Raw genomic sequence first — 13,746 nt, 5'->3', positions numbered from 1 at the left:
GCCTCCTGACCCCCCACAAGACTTTCCAAAAGTCCAGCGGGGGTCCGGAACGACCTCCTGCAGTCAAATCGTGTTGGTCTATGGCCGCCGCCATTTTGCGCCGCCATTTTGCAAAATGGCGCCGGCTGAAGAAAACACGATTCAATTGCAGGAGGCCATTCCGGACCGCTGCCGTTCCGGACCGCCGCTGGACCCCCAGGTAATTTAAGGCATTTGGGGGGGGGGGGTTCGGGAGGGTGGGGGATTTAATGTAAAGGGTCAGGGGTGGGTTTTAGGGGGTTTTAGTGTGCCGGCTCACGATTTTCACGATTTTCACGATACTTTAAACACCCAAATGGCAACAATACAATTCCCTCCCCCTCCCAGCCGAAATCGATCGTTAAGACGATCGAGGACACGATTCACATCTCTAATGCACAGAGCTTGCTCCCTCTGTAGGATTTAAGGTAGACCAGGCTAAATGCCTGGTCCCACACAGGTTAAACAAAGTAGGGTCACTCCATCTAACATATACATATATATAAATTAATTTATTCTTCATTTTATAGACATTTAATTTCTGGATAACAGTGTGTTACTACCAATCCCATCATCCCTCAGATTCTGTACTTTTCACTGCTGAACTATGAGAGGGTAAAAAATTGAAACAAAACAAAAGGGTTACTGTTTTCCATTTGCAGTCCTTGGTCTTATCTTTGTTGTGAGGTTTTTTTTATTTTTTTCAAAGTACATGCATATTCTAGAATAAAAAATCCACAAAAACAGTAAAATTTAAAAAAAAGTTTATTAAATTCTGGCCAGCCAAATTGTGCCTGATTAATCTAATGATCCTCTGTATTTTAACTGGGATATGTTCTCCTGACTATAGAGACACCTGCTGAGTGTCTATTGGATTGTTATGTGGTAATAGCCTTTTGTAGAATTAATTACATATCTGTAATCAGGCAACCATGGCTGCCGTTTACGAGCAACATCTCGTGTACAACTGTGAACAAGTGAAATTAATGGCAATTAATTTCTGGTCATGTTATTTAAAGCAGTGGATGTTAACTAAGGCAGCAGTAACTGTTCTCACTGTCTTTCTCTTGCAATGCTCATTTTCTCATTCTGTTTTCCCATTTTGACATTCGACTTCTAATATTTTGAATTATCATCACAAATCAGCAGTTTTGAATATTTTGAATTATCATCACAAATATATTGTATTTCAATATATAAAATAAAACATTCTTTTTGCATTCTTTTTACTGTAAAAACCAAGAAAATGTGAAAAGGATTTTGAAGTTACCACATTCAAAGATAGAAGACAGGGGCCACTGCTTTGCTCATACTGCCTAACCTTCAAAATGATCTGGAGTCTTCTGGTAACCAAAATTCATACCAAAGACTCAAGCAGAGAACTAAGAATTTCTTTTCACAGACACAAACTGGAAAAAAACCCTTGTAGTAAAGACGACCCTAAGTCATCAGTTCATATGTGCTTTATCCCATTCATTCATTCATTCCCTTCTTATTACTTCACCCCACCATACTGCCTTCTTATTTATTTATTTGATTTATATTCCAGTTTTCAGACACTTCAAAACAGATTACATTCAGATACTGTAGGTATTTCCCTGTTCCCAGTAGGCTCACAATCTAATAAATTTGTACCTGAGGCAATGAAAGATGAAGTGACTTGCCCATGGGCATAAGGAGCAGCATTGGGATTTGAATCCTGGTGTCCCTGGTTTGCAACCCACTGCTCCAATCATTAGGCTACTCCACTCCACAAGCATTTGCCCCTTACTACAGCCCTCGTCAGTTACAAAAGGGTTCTGTCCAGTATGAGGCTGGTCGCCACCTGTATACAGAAAGATCATTCATGCCATTTGGTTCAAGGAAAAATCTAACTTCTTAAGATTCCTGGGTATTTATCCAGGAAAAGAGCTTTTAGAAAATTGCCCACCCGGTATACAGGTATTGTTCCACGTTGACAGGTAGATTTTAAAAGCCCATGTGTGCATGTTATAAAATAGGTGGAACGCAAGCACATGTTCGCACAATTTTAAGTGGGCACGTACCTATGTGCTCAAATGCCACTTCTACTAGTGAGGGGATTTTAATACACACAAGCTCCAAGGTAATTGCCCATTTTCTCAGTTTGTTTCCAGTTCGCCAGATAAGGGATAGGACTTCCAACTCCCTCCCCCCCCCCCCTCTACTTTAATAGCCTCCTTTTTACCCTGTTAACCCCAACCTTTATTTTTTTTTTCCTGACTTAAACGCCATCCATAGCAGATGTAAAGCTTACATGGTAGGGGACGCAGGTACATGCTTATGCTCTCAAGTATGTAAGTTCTAGTTTCATTGTGAAATCCAGGACCGACATGCCTGCCCTTTATTCAGAAAAATGTATTTGTGCATGTAGCGGCAAGTATAAGCGTATGAAGGTGACTTTTAAAGTCTGCTTGGCGTGCACTGGCCTGACTTTTGTGCATATCTCCTAGTTTTGCTGTACACAGAGCTTTTGAAATCTTCTTGTATGTATGTTTTGCTGTAAACCAATTAGATGTTCCGAATGATTATTGGTATATAAAAACCACAAATAAATAAATAAATAAATAAATAAATAAATGTATGTAAATTGGGTTTTAAAGTCCTGTTTTCTATTTGTGCCTAAAATATATGCATATATATTTTTAAAATATTTAGGAAAAGTATGCACATATATTGAAATACTTGCTTTCAATGCATTTGCATATGTTTGCATATAAGCATAAATAAGCATGTATGGTCCAGGTAAACATATGCATATTTTATGATATATTTGTACATGATACACACAGGTTATATAAACCTATTGTAGATCTCCACATGGTCCTTTACATGCATATATGCTAACATGCATAGTTTAGAGTTATCCTCAATACGAATTTTCAAAAGGAGAATATGCACATATTGGTGAAAAATTCCCTGGTAAAGGCAACCACAGTTTTCATTTGTCTACACAGTTTTCAAAATTTCCCCATTGATACATGGCAGTGCTTACTACTTATGGCTTCTTTCTGTATTTTTTTCACGTGTCATGTGTGTATGTCATTGTATTTGGCCTTTAATAGTACTATATAAGTGCCTTATTTTACATTTTTCCAGAAACCCAGATAGAACAATATTTACATTCGCTTTCCTTATCTTCATTTTAAATTTTATGGAAAAATATCACTAGAATTGTCCAAAGCTCTGATTATGTGCTCACGGAATCTATTCTTTATAAGTGAAGCGTATAAGTTTACCATATTTCAATGTTCATGCAAATAGTGGTCTTCCGAGTATGACTTTAGAAATACTATATTCTGTTATTCATTGGGTGACACAATATTTTTAATCTGCCCAATGATGGCACCAGCCTTGCTGCCAGGATAGTTGTTAGGGAAACACTCCAGAGGCTAAAATAGCCGAAGCAAGTATACTAACGTTCCACTTGGGTATTCTTGAACAATACACCATCACCATCTATTCAGATTCAGCAACAAAGCCATGTTCCCCAGCAGTCAAATAAATAAGAAGGCAAAGGTCATTACTAAACCAACAATTTATAATCCATCAATGCTGAATGTTATATGAACATTGATCAACTCATTTAGTTCAACTATTTTGAAATAATATAAATTAAATTCATTTAAAAAATGAAATGCTTTGTTTGCATATAAGAAACTAAATAAATATGTTTGGACATTCAAATAACTCAGAGCTATAAATAATGCAAAGAAGGCAAACATGGTTCACTGAAAAGGAAGTTCTAGAACAATGAATCACAATAGAAGGCTGGATGCAGAAGTAATATTAGGAAGTATTTCCTCACAAAAATGGCAGTGGATACATATGCAACAGCCTCCATATGTAGGTGGAATAGACTACAATGCTATGAGAACTCAAGAAAACATGTGGAAGGCACTGAAGACCCTTAAAGACAGGAAGAGACCATATTACAAAAGGGACAAGCTATCATTTGAAAATGACATGAATTCACAAACTGCAAATGTTATGGTGTTTTGTGCCATCTACAAATGAATAAAACAAACAAAAAAAAATCATCATTTCATATCATCTCCATGCTTTAGTGGATGCTGAATCATTTTAGCATGCTCTAAAACTATTTAGCATGCATTAAGAGGATAATTTTGTAACAACCTGCATAATGGTAAAGTCTGTGTAAATATATGTGCAGGATTTACCAAGTATTTCCAAAGTAAACTTATGAACTAACTTCACTTTGAAAATCCTTGGACAATTGGCTGAGAGCATGCACAAATTACCTTGCACAAAGTTAAACCTACTCCAAGCGTAAGTTGCAATGTTGTCCCATTTCTGACCTCCACAGAACACCTCTCCTCGGTGCGCATAAAAACACACGTGAAACTGAGTTAGTCACAAAAATGCACTGACCTGGGATTATTTTCAAAATGCCACTTAAACACATCAAGCAGGATTTTGTGCACTTAAGTTGATTGGAAATTCAAACCCTAAGTGCTTTTAACACATGTTTAAACATGGAAACAAATTGAAAAAAATGAAAACATGCAAATGAAATGATAAAAAGAAATTAAACAAAAGTTATGTGGTGGCTCACCTTTATATTACAACAGGAAAGGAAAATGGGAAGACTAGCAGTAACTAGGCTTTGTCTTTCCCTACCATATTATTCTATGCTCGTCTGGCAAGACTAAGGATATTCTTATTAACTGTTATAAAAATATTTTTCTATACTCTATGTTAATATATTTTGAAACTTTCTTCCAATTTTTGAATAATATTTGCCAAGGTAGAACTTATGAGAACATTTCCTTCTCAGCAACACATACATTATGAATACATTTCTCTATATGCTTATTGACTTTTCTATCTAAATTTAAAAAATGTACAGAGAGAATAGCATGGTTAGAAAATTGTATACAGGCTGCAGCAGCTCCCTTGGGTCTTGCTCACAATTGTAATTTGACAGTGATAGCATTTTGCAGATGGTGCTTGGCTGGACAAAAGGGATGAGCGCATATCCAGTTCTAAGGAAAGCTCTGAGTCTGTATCTGTTCAGCATTTCTCGCTGGAATATCAATGGAAGGAAATTAAATCACCTCAGGCAGCTAGCTTGCACATCTCACCTGGGAAGGTATGCGTGAGGTAGGAGAGACACTGCTTATCATTAATCAGTCTTCTGAAAGTCATTACAATGCATGAGAAAATGTAATTCACATGTGATTACTTTTTAATTTACTCTGTAATCACATTCCAAGTGAACAGGGCAAGCTTAAAATGAAATTTAAAAGTCAAATATTGCTTTGTATTAAGAATTCACTATTTTTATATGCACTTACATGTGGTTAATAAAGACTTTTTTTTTTACTAACAATTTGTAATTGAACATATGATAATTTGAAAATCCAATACCATAATTTAGAATAGCAGCTAATTTTTATCCATGTATTGGAGTTAAAATTTCATTTTTATCCAGAGGTACTGACATTTGCAAGATCTTATTAAAAAATCCAAACACTAATTCTTCTCCATATCTAAATGTGAATTAATTCAGTTCAGTTCTGGGGGCTGTACCTTCATAAGGACATGGGTAGGACAGAAGCAGTTCAGCAAAGGACTGAATAAAATGATTCAAAGCCTCCAACACAAACCCTACAAAGAGATACTACTTTTGCCCAACCTTTAAATCTGGCCCTGCAAAACTGCAATTTATTGTAACATTGCACTGCATAAAAGAAATCTAAAATATCTGATAGCAAAGCAATATTTTAAAATATTAAAATCCCTTTATCAGTTTCTAGGTTACCCAAATTTCCATCCAAATAAGGTAGCTCATAGATTAGCTAAAAGAGCTGATTAAAATTTCTTTTAAGAGATGAAAAACTTCCTAGAACATGATAACATGTTTAATTAAAGCTGTCATGCAAAAGTTAAAATGAGCATAAACTTTATCACAAAATGGGTCACATGTATTCCTAAGAGAATTCCAGAATTTTTTTCTCTTTTTTTCTTTTTCTTAGACTTGACAACCTTATTATAAATATTTCCTGTCTCTAATTAGTATCACTGGACAAGAGGAAAAATATCAAAGAATTTTACAAACTCAGCCTTCAGAAAACCAGAGCTTTCGTCAAAGCTACTTCTTTTTATAGAAATTATGGAAAAAAGGTTAATCATGCTAAAATGTAAAATAGCTAAAACCCTGCATCTGAAGAACTCAAATTCAATTTTACATAGGTATGGTAACGTTTAAACCAATGCGCGGGTGAAAATGTGTATGCTTTGGTTGGCCTGCGCCTAGGGACGCGGCCATTTTATAAATTATGTGCATATATGTGAGCATGTTATAAAATAGCTTGACTGCACACAGATATTCACACAATTTTAAATGGATGCACACCTATAGGGGAAATTTTAAAAGGCCTTTTTGTGCAAAAATGTTTGGATACTCGTTCATGTGTGTCAGGCACATGGGAACATTATTTTATAAAGCCAGCATTTGTGCGCGTATGTTGTCATACACACACAAAAATGGTGTGTCTGGGTGGGCTTCATACTACATGCATATGACATATTTTATAAGGATGCATGCATATGATGTAGCATGATATAGCATGTTTAGGCGCATGCATGCATGCACATTTGCTATTGCCTATTTACGCAAGGCAGTGCAAAATTTCATTTTCTATTATGTGTTTTCCTTGCTGGGCTGGTCTCTCTGAGGGAACACAGAAGAAGATCGGGGAGTGGGAGGGAGTATGTCAGGGGCAGGCTGAGATCTACTGGGGGATGCTGGGAGCGTTATAGGGATTTACCACCTGACTTGCAGTAAATCAGGGATAAAGAGGGTTATACTCATTTAATAAGATATTCAGTTGTAGACTGGTGCTTAGTAGAGATGAGCTTCATTTATTCGTATTGGGACATATTTCAGTTCGGGCGCTTCATCGAAAATTTCATTTTACGGCAGATCGTTTTTTGTCGGCACGGATTGGAAAAACAAATCGGGGAAAAAAAAAATGAATTTGGGGAAAAAAATGAATCGGAAAAAACCACCCCAACCCTTCAATTTTACTTTCTTACAACCTCCCCACCATCCCGATCCCTCCTCAAGACTTACTAAAAGCCCTGGTGGTCCAGCAGGGTCTTGCAAGCGATCTCTCCCTCTGGGCTGTCGGGCCTGCTATGAATCAAAATGGCGCCGATGGCCCTTTGCCCTTATGATGTCACAGGGGCTACCGGTGCCATTGATCAGCCCCTGTCACATGGTAGGAGCAATGGATGGCCGGCACGATCTTGTGCTCCTACCATGTGACAGGAGCCGACCAATGGCACTGGTAGCCCCTGTGACATAGTAAGGGCAAAGGCTATTGGTGCCATTTTGAATACTGGCAGCTGGTGGCCCGAGTGCAGGAGATCACTCCAGGACCCCCGCTGGACCACCAGGTACTTTTGGCAAGTCTTGGGGGGAGACTCCTGACCCCCCCAAGGGTGTTGGGGGGGGGGGGTATACAGAAGAAGCTTTATGTTCATTGTAGAAAATTCAACATTGCCTGAACTTCTACTATTTTAGTCCACTCCATGTTCAACATATTTATTTATTTAGTATATGTATCTAACCTTTTCATTGTAACACAAGGCAAGTTACATTCAGGTACTATAGTTATTTTCATGGAAGATGTTGAGGGGCCAGCATTGTATATCAGTAAGTAGAAAGTTAACCACTGGTATACGCTGGAGTTAAGTTTGCAACACTTTTATAAAAAGAGTCAAAAAGATAACACAAAGATGAAAAAAGGTCAAACACAGTGCAAGCAGCCGCCTCCATTTACCCAGACAATAACTGACTTCTTTGAGTAAATGACAGTAACCACCACTTACCCAGAGAGCCTGCCAGGGATGCCTCCACCCTCTTCCCTAGTTAAAATGGGCATTGCACCTTTGCCAAACTGCACCCATTTTATTAGCATCAGGATTCTTGCATAGGCCTGTTGACCCCTGGGAAAGACAGGGGAATTGAGTGTCTCTGGGCAGAGGCAGTTTTAGCATTGGGTGGGGGGGGGGGGGGGTGTTTCTGATTAAACAAGATAAACCCTGGCAATCTGCAAAACACTATTAATCAAGCCCTACAAAAGAAAGGATACATACACAAAGTTGCAAATATAAAATATGTTTAATATAAAAGTTTTAAAAGAACAATGTACATTAATTTAAAAAAATAATAAATTAGCACAGGGGTGGGAAAAGCTATTTACAAGAACTGAAAAAGGGACTGGGGTAGTAGGGACACCAGAGATGGCAGATTTAGGGGCCTGGCTGGAACATTCCCATGCACCAAGCTAAGGCCAGCAGTACTAGGCTTTTCTGCTGCTGGACCTCAACTTGGTGCATGGATGCTTCAGACCCCCAAGAGTGCACTTGTTTTAAAATTAGCCTGACTATTTTTAGCAATATACCAAAAATAGTCCAATTCTCTCAAATTTGGGACTTACAAAACATATCTATTTGATTGAGATATGTTGTAGTAACAGCATCAAATGAATAAGAGTGTACACTGGAAAAATTCCTGGGTTGGTTTGGAGTTTTGGTTCAGTTTCCTGTTTTGTTTGCTTTGGATCAAAAGCTCATTTGGGGCTTTCTGGGGGCAGATCCAAGATGGCTGCCAGACTGTTTTGCTCGGCGTGAGTGCTCTCAGCTGAGAGTTTAAAAAGTGTTTCCTGCGACTACTTTTCTTCCAAATGGGGAGGAAATGAAAACCGAGGATTTCTACCCTGCAAGGACCTCGGTGATGCCCATAACCGGACCGATGGATGCCCACGTTTGGCGCAGCGACACGGTAACAGGACTACAGCCGCTGCAGAGAGGGGGAGGGGGAGGGGAGCTGAGCTCCCCTCTCTACCTGGCTCAACATCGTCGTTCAGTTCCGTAGAGAGGATCCCTCCAGCGAATCCAGCGTTCATTAGAGGAGCTCCACAACCAGGGCAAGAAACCTACAACCGAAGTGTTGAGGAAACTTAGCAAGCGGGGCCAGGAGAAGCGGTGGTCATGACTTCAAGCCCGAGAGAGACATCAGGGCATGCCGGAATGGAAGCTGGAGAATCATGGGAAATTGCAGGAGCAGATGGGGGAATCCCCACAATAGAAATTCCATCTATGGTGAGACCTCTGATTTTTTCACTAGAAACGTTGTGGGAAGCCATAAACGATATGAGACATTCTATTCTTCAACAACTGATTCCAGTAACAGAGCAAGTTAAGCAGCAAGAAAATAGAATTGAAACTATTACAAATAAGCATTTGGAACTGGATAATCAGGTCTCCTTTATTAGGACTGAATTAAATGGGCTTCAACAGAAACAAGTAATGTTGACAAAAGATAAGAATAACACAACTTTGAAGATTGAAAATCTTGAGAATTTGGTAAAAGGCAGAAATCTGAGGTTCATAAATTTTCCCCAGATACCCTTAAGATCTCCGAGAGAGGTTTTTAAGAATTACCTAAAAGATGTTCTTAAGATCTAAGATTCTGCCATTCTGCCAATAACTAAGATATTCTACCTCCCTAAGTTTAGAACAACTACAGAACAAGGAGGGGATATGGATCCTATAAGACCTATACGTGACAGCTACCTGATCTTGATCTTTCTGCAATTTTGGAGACATCAGACTCGGAGATAGCAGTGCCTGCAACTCTCATAGTGACTTTAGCACTAGAGACTGACAGGGAATGGCTATTAAAAATGGTGTTGAGAAATAGAAATGAGAGCTTTCTGGGATGTAGAATTCGTGCACGTCCAGACGTTTCACGTGAAACCCAGAAGAAGAGGAAAGCTTTCCTCCTGCTGAGACCACAGGTCTTGTTAATTGGGGCAAATATTTTTTGAAATTTCCGTGTAAATGTATAGTAAAATATTTAGAAAACACGTATGTTTTTTTCGATCTGCCACAATTAACTCAATTCTTAGTGGGGAAAACCCCGATGCCTTCTACACCTACTGGTATACCCTGTTTAGAAACTCCAGGTCCTACTTAGAAAAGTATTAGTCACTGTTTAAACGTCTGGAAATTTCTTTAAGTTTTCAGAGGTAGTAGTCTGAATTTCCTTAGGTAGAGAAGTATCTGAACCCTCATTTGAGGGCTTTAATATAGAGAGTTGTTGAATATGTTATTTCTGGTAATATTTTCTGATTTAAAATGATTTGTGATAATACTCTCTAATTTTGCCTGTTCAAGATCTTGTAATTATTGTAAAATTGCATAAATTAAAAAAAAAAGCTCATTTGTTTCATTCAATTAATTTGTTTCATTTGATTCCATTAAAGTCAATGGAGGAAGCAATGCATCTTATTTTTTACTGTAATTGTGGGTTTTTTAAATTCAATTTTTATGAAACTTGCTGGCAGGCATCAGAAGCAGAAGAAATAGTACCCCAGGATACCAAGAATGGCATGAACACCTCACAGCATCAACAGAGGGGCAAAGGGAACCAACCAATGGTATGAGCAAGTATTACCCAACCCATCAAAAAAGGGGAAAGATTTGCTACTAGTGGCATGAGCATCCCAATGTACCAAAAGAAGGGCAAAGGATACCAGCAATGGCATAATCACTAGAGATGTGAATCGGAACCGGAATCGGTTCCGATTCCGGTTCCGATTTACATGTGGTTTTTTTTTCATCGGGCCCGATCGCGGTTTTGTTTATCGGCTGTGCCCAAGCCGATAAACAAAAAACCCACCCTGACCCTTTAAAACTAATACCTTAGCTTCCCCCACCCTCCCGACCCCCCAAAAAACTTTTTACAGGTACCTGGTGGTCCAGTGGAGGTCCCTGGAGCGATCTCCTGCTCCCAGGCCGTCGGCTGCCACTAATCAAAATGGCGCTGATGGCCCTTTGCCCTTACAATGTGACAGGGTATCCGTGCCATTGGCCGGACCCTGTCACATGGTAGGAGCACTGGATGGCCCACGCCATCTTGTGCTCCTACCAGCTAGGGGGGAGGGGGGTTTGAAGCTCCTATCCTTTACTGGGATGAACTGGGAACAAACTAGGAAAATGGGTATTTGCGTCGGCGTGCGTGCCGAGTAAAATCCTCCCTTTTACGTGGTAGAGGCAGCATTTGCGCACACATGCGCACATCCATATAAAATTCTGTGCACATGCATGCATGTACAGATGATTTTATAACGTGTGCGCATATACTGGCTGTGTCTATTCATGCGAGCTGGCATACACCTGCATGACTGTACAAAAGGTACCTTCCCCATGCAAGAGCACTGTTATGATCCAGACTGTGGAGGTCCATCGCCGGCTCCCTCACTTACCCCAAGCCGCTCTGGGGACCGCGATGCTCCATCCAGGCCTCGTTAGACCCTTCCCATGGCCTCTCTCTCCAAGACGCCACTGACGCTCAGCAGCTGGCCCCACCCCCCTAGGCACTCGCGCGCTCCCAGGGGCTCAACAATTTAAAGGGATCAGCGTGGGAAAGGACAGCTCCACCTCCTGTAGTGACGTCTGACGCTGCCAGTATTTAAGCTTGTTTGGCAATCTCCCTTGCAACGAGATTCTCTCTGCTCCCAGAGGTTGCTAGTTGCTGTTCTTCGTCCCTGGCTTCTGACTTCAGCTTCGTCCCTGGCTTTTGTCTTCAGCTTCTGCTCCTGGTTCCTGACTTCAACTTGCTCTCAGTGTCCTGTTTCGTGACATCCAGGAGACCCTGCCTAAGTCCAAGCGGCTCAGGTCCTCACGGGCTCCTCCTGGGGGGACCTCATGCTTCCAGTGGTGAAGTTCCAGTTGGTCTCCTGGCTCCAGCTTCGGTACTCCTCAGGATTCCGGGATTCCTCTTCAAGACTCACCCACAGGAGACCGCATGAAAGTCCAAACGGCCCGGGTTATCATGAGCTCCTCCAGGGGGGGATCTCAGGCTTCCAGTGGTGAAGATTCGACCGGTCTCCTGCCCTGTGCCGCCTCCTGGCTTCAACTTCCACTGTGGGACCTCACACAGTGCGCCATCATCTGTCCTAGCCGGCTCAAGGATCCACAAAATCTAACAGTTTGCAAGGCCATGGACCCGGCAGATGTGGCTGGCCTAAAGGCCATACCCAGAATTGCCCAGCGTCTACAGCAGCAGCAGCTCTGCCTAGATGTCCTGACGGTGACAGTAGAGAGGCTGGCCAACCATCTGGACACCACACCTGCCGCAGCCCCTCCTGCACTGGTTTCCTTGCCCGATTCTGGACCGGCGTTTCCCACACAACTGCCAGTGCCGACCAGGTTCTCAGGGGAAGCAAAGCAGTGTCACGGATTCCTCAACAAGTGCTACATACGCTTCACCCTGCTGCCTTCTCAGTTTCCAACTGACCTAGTAAAGACCAGCTATATCGTGTCCTTGTTAGATGGGAAGCCCCTGGCCTGGGCCTGCCTGTTATGGGAATGTAAAGATCCCATTCTTGTAAACCTGGAACAGTTTGTTTCTGCCTTTCGACATATTTTTGACGTGCCTGCCCGCAGACCCACAGCAGTTGCCGAGTTACTCCAGTTATGCCACGGCACCCGTTCCCTTGCTGAGTATGTGGTTGAATTCCGCACGCTGGCCGCCAAACTAGTCTGGAGGGATGACAGTCTTCACGGTATATTCCTGGAAGGAATGTCCTCACATCTCAAGGATGAGTTAGCGGCAAGGGACCTTCCGGATGACCTGGATAGCTTGATCGACCTGGCAGGAAGGATCGACTGCCGAATCCAACATCGGTTCCGTGAAGGGAAGTCTGGTCACAGACCCGGTAACTCGGGGTCTACATATCCCCAACCTGTGCCCTCCTCCTCTGCTTCTACCAGCATCCAAGGGGCAGAACCCATGCATTTGGGACGAGGCCCGATCTCGCAAGAGGAGAGAAGACGTAGCCACACCCAGGGCCTGTGCCTATACTGCGGCAACAAGGGGCACTTCCTAGCCCAGTGTCAGGAGTGGCCAGGAAAAGCCAGAACCTAGGTCTCATTGGGGAGCTGACCCCAGGTAATACCACTTCCGCCTCCCCATGTACCGTACCGGTTAACTTCAGTTACCCCAGAGGTACCTTCGATACGCTGGCCTTGGTAGACTCCGGGGCAGGAGGGAATTTCATTCTCTCTGACCTTGTTCTGTAGTTACAGCTTACAGTCCAACCCCGACTTCCTCCACAGTCCAACCCCGACTTCCTCCACTCCGAGTTTCTTCGATCCATGGCACTCCTCTCCCGGGAGTGTCTTGATTCTACGTACCGGTCTCCTACATTCTGAAGAGATCTCATTTCTCGTACTGGAGAAATCCAATCATCCCATCATCTTGGGTTTACCCTGGCTTCAGAAGCACTCCCCCGTTATCCACTGGGACACCCTCCAGATCGCATATTGGGGTGCATCTTAAGAACATAAGAAAATGCCATACTGGGTCAGACCAAGGGTCCATCAAGCCCAGCATCCTCTTTCCAACAGTGGCCAATCCAGGCCATAAGAACCTGGCAAGTACCCAAAAACTAAGTCTATTCCATGTTACCATTGCTAATGGCAGTGGCTAAGTGAACTTAATAGCAGGTAATGGACTTCTCCTCCAAGAACTTATCCAATCCTTTTTTAAACACAGCTATACTAATTGCACTAACCACATCCTCTGGCAACAAATTCCAGAGTTTAATTGTGCATTGAGTAAAAAAGAACTTTCTCTGATTAGTTTTAAATGTGCCCCATGCTAACTTG

Source organism: Rhinatrema bivittatum, chromosome 4 (assembly GCF_901001135.1).
Source record: "Rhinatrema bivittatum chromosome 4, aRhiBiv1.1, whole genome shotgun sequence".
Taxonomy (NCBI): domain Eukaryota; kingdom Metazoa; phylum Chordata; class Amphibia; order Gymnophiona; family Rhinatrematidae; genus Rhinatrema; species Rhinatrema bivittatum.
This window is presented reverse-complemented; position numbering follows the sequence as displayed.